The following is a 3,972-nucleotide window of genomic DNA, read 5'->3' as shown; positions in this document are numbered from 1 at the left end:
CCTCAGGCAATAGCCTGGGGCTTTCCAATTGGCTTGTCCCCCACCAGTGAAAAAGGAGAAACAGAACTTTCATCAAATTCATCCCAGCTCTTTTGCTGGGGCTACTCTAAACTGATATCAATTCTCCCTTATTATTATTATTACAGCAGGGGATAGGTAACTGCAAACTGTCTTATGGATGTTTTGTGTGTGTGTGTATACAAGCACTAGCAACTCTTTCTTTTCCTTTTGTATGGGGTGAGATGGGGACAATTTGTCCTATCCCAGGATTTGCTCACAACCTTCAGCATCTTATTCATAATGTTTGCCTTGTAAGAATTATTTTGGGGCTGTACAGCAATCTGGATTCCAAAGGGAAAAAGTGATTCAGAGCAGAGAGTGACTCCCCTGATAGCTCCTGAAAGAGGCTACATGCAAACCCAAGGAAAATACCCACTAGATTTAAGAAGATGCTGACTCGTCTAACAATCACATTTCCCCTTGGAAACAGGAACACTACATAGTCCTATTCTTTGCAATACTGTATATCTCCCTCACTCCTGCACTCCAGTTGCCCAGCACAACATACAGTCATGGCAGCAGCAAATGGAAAAATGCCTGGATGTGAAATGGGCTTCAAAGCTATCCAGCTATGTGGCTGCCACTGCCCAATCGGTGTGACATACGTAAAAAAGGGGCAGGGCTTGGATCACATGGTCAGGGCAGCCAACTTCTACCTTTCCTGCAGACATCTCTGAAGCTACCCTTTTATTGCATGGCTGTTTTTGTGGGTTGCATTTCTTTACATGGCCAGGCAATACATACAACATATTCTGAAAACGTCCATTGGCAGAGGAAGCTAGCAATTTTTTATTTTATTTTATTTTATTTTATTTTATTGTGCATTGTATGTGACGGAGGAGAGATGTAACAGGATTCTTGTTGCTCCAGGACCTGCGCTAGCTTGGAACAGAGCCCTGGTTGAGTGACATTTTTACAGTCTCCTATGGGTCAGCTGGAGAAGATGCCCTGATTGGTTCATTCTGTTTCCTGTTCTCTGTGTTTCTGAAAAGAATTGCAAAAACGTTTTCAAATAATTTTATGGCTTTTAGTGTGCAGAACTGGTGGTCCAGTCCTCAAATGCTCTGAACTATAGCATAATTTGCAGCACATACTGTAATGCCTGCCAACTCTACTCTACATCTCAAGCTGCTGTTAAAAGCATAGGAATGGGGGAGTAGTAAAAGTAAATTGGCTTCAGTGATGATTTTAAAGATTCTCATGACATAAATTTTCCCCAAAAATGATAATTGGAAAATGCCAATGGTGGTTTGGAGACGGAAATAAAAGTAAAGGGAGACGAAGGAATATTCCAAAGTAAAAGGAGGCTAGGAATTGCTTCAGGAGAATAATGTGGTTTTTGTTTGATTAATGAAAACAAGAAAAAAGAACAAACTTCTGAAGAAATTTATAGAAACTGAACAAAGCAAATAATTTTCTCTATGTTGTTGCAGGAAATTTTTTGCATTTCACACTGATTAGATTCATACAAACTGAGATCTGCTTGTTTGTGATTTGGCATGTTGAATGAACACTGTCATACATGATGATTAAATGACCCTAACTTACTGTGATGTATGAACAGAGCTGAAGAGCGGGATAGTATTTGCCAGTCATACAGTGTACCTTGGCAGACAATGGAGGCATGCTGGCTGGGCTCACACATACTCCAAGCCACCATCTGATTTCTCTGATGTTGGCTTGGTATATTCAGCAAAGCAACGTTAAGCAAACCCTAATTTAATCCAACATGTGAACCCAACCATGGTCCAAATTTCTGGACAGTTTGTATTTCATAAAGGGAAGCAAATATTAGTGCATTTGTTGTTGCATCATATAATTTTGGTGTAGCCAGTTTGGTGTCATGATTAAGGCATCAGGCTAGAACCCAGGAGACTGAGTTCTAGTCCCGCCTCAGGCACGAAGCCGGCTGGGTGGCCTTGGGCCAGTCCCTCCCTCTCAGCCCAAGGAAGGAGGCCAGGGCAAACCACTTCTGAGAAACCTTGCCAGGAAAACTGCAGGGACTAGTCCAACATGGACTTGAAGGCACACAAGAAAATAAGCATGTAATTTTAACTGCTATATTTGCCATTGCTGTTAAGTATTTGTAATATGTAGTGGCTATACTTGCAATAGCAGTAGACTCTGGACCCCTAGTGCGACGCCTGTGGTGCTAACATACCCAGCAAATCCTCCCTTTATGTCAGTCAGGAGTTACCTCCCATTTTCTGCTCTTCAGATGTCATAGCCTCCACACCTTGGAAAACCTTGCAGCCCAAAGGTGCACTGACCCCTTTGACGTACCTGAAGGCCGCAAAAAAATTTATTCAGAGGCTTTTGATGCTTAATAGTGACTGGGCAGCGTTGTTATTTTACACTGCCTTGAGGGTGGGTTTAATGACGTTTTGTTGTATGAGTTGCTTTTATGTTAGGTTTTCATACACTGCCTGCTATGCGGGAAGCTTCGTTTACAAACAAACAAAATGGACGATAGCATCCTGCAGAGCAGAGGCAGCCGTGGGGGGTGGGGGGGAGCAAAAAGTCAAGATGGGATCACGACTGCCCCACTGGAGCTCCGCCCCTTTTTCACTGAGTGGCACTGCATCCGTCTTGACTTTTTTTGACCTCTGCTGCAGGGCACGATCTGAATTTCCAAGAGTTTCTCCGCACCTTTCATAGATCTTTGGGCCACTCTTGGAAAATAAATTTGGAAGCTGGCTGCGTTCCCGCGCTTTGCTTGGAAGGGGGGCTCCCCCCTGCCTCTCGCCCCAAAAGGTGAGGTCAGCCGAGATGGCGGAGAGCCGCATGAATTCACCTCCTGGGAAGCGAGCGGTTTGTGAGCGGCCACGCTATGCTGTTCATTTTCTCAAGAGGGCTCGCAACGTGTTTCCATGAGGCTGTGGCACCTGTGGATCCTGCGGCTGGCATTCTGATGCACTGCAGAGGGAAGAGACAGTCATATGCTAAATGTTGTAATTATAGCTATCCATCATAGTTTTTATTTAAAAAAAAAAAAAAAGGCCGGCACTTACAGATTTGAAAAAGACCCAACAAGCATGCATCTCTTTCCCCCCCCGCCGCCGCCGCCGCTGCCGCCGCTCTGGAAGGAAACTGTGCCTTTAAATCTCCTGCAAACTGAGAAAAACAAGCTGTGATTTATATAAGCTGGGCAATCATGTGATTTGCAGGAAAGCGCGTTCTGCCCCCTCCCGGATCCCGATCCCCACGCTGGCCTCCCACTGGCACGCCGCGGAGTTCCAAGGAGGAGGCAGCGGCGGTGGGGCCTGATCAGGGGGCGGAGAGGAGGGGGAGGGGGGAAGCTTCATTCAGAAAGAGGGAGAGCTAGGAAGACAGAAGCAAGGCGGGGAGAGGAGAGGGCAGGGCAGTGGGGCGTCCGCCTCGTCTTCATCGCGACCGCTCTCTTCGCGGAGCCCTCGGAGCTCCGTCTGCGACTCGCGGGCTAACTGGAATGAAAAGCTGACCCGGGCCCTGGGGAGGCGTCTCGCGCCGCTCGCGCTCTGGCCGCGCTCCGTTGCGCGCCCTGCTCAGCGGGGCGAGAAGCGCCGGGGACGCCGCGCTGGGTCGTCCTGGGCGAGGGAGTCGCTGCTGGGCTGGTTCTGCGCGCGCGTTTGCGGACTGAGAGCTGCGCGTCTGCCGAGGGCCTGCTCTGAGGCGGCCGGCGAGGGTTGAGCGCTCCAGGGCAGGTCGCCAGGAGGACAGGCGGCTCCTCCCGAGGGCGGTTAGCTTAGAGTCTAAAACTCAAGATTTCCGCTGCTCCCCATCGTCAGTTCTCGTTCCAAACGCAGCCTGTGGCTCTCTAAAGCCCAGACCTCTCCCCTAGTTAGACGGGAGAACGCCCAGCCCAGTGAGTCTTCCTGGCCCACGAAGGCAACTCTCTGAAACATCACAAGTGATCCCTGGCAGCCTCCTCTC

The 3,972-nt window shown here is 48.4% G+C and overlaps 1 long non-coding RNA gene across 2 annotated transcripts; it reads right to left on the bottom strand.

Moving 5' to 3' along the window:
* Positions 1-249: 249 nt before the first annotated feature.
* On the bottom strand, positions 250-3,772 carry LOC112542832 (uncharacterized). Of its 2 annotated transcripts, XR_015795688.1 has the most exons (4): positions 3,072-3,772; positions 2,855-2,976; positions 2,258-2,343; positions 250-1,044 (listed from the first exon to the last, which is right to left on the bottom strand). It is a non-coding gene; the product is annotated as an uncharacterized LOC112542832 (long non-coding RNA). The 2 variants fall into 2 exon arrangements; XR_015795687.1 differs by lacking the exon at positions 2,258-2,343 and having other exon boundaries at positions 260-1,044.
* Positions 3,773-3,972: the final 200 nt, after the last annotated feature.

This window comes from Python bivittatus, unplaced genomic scaffold (genome assembly GCF_059951505.1).
Source record: "Python bivittatus isolate LINGU-HERP-01145 unplaced genomic scaffold, Pbiv_v1 ctg000220_np1212, whole genome shotgun sequence".
Lineage (NCBI taxonomy): Eukaryota > Metazoa > Chordata > Lepidosauria > Squamata > Pythonidae > Python > Python bivittatus.
The sequence above is the reverse complement of the archived record's forward strand: the minus strand, read 5'-3'. Positions and strand labels throughout refer to the sequence as shown.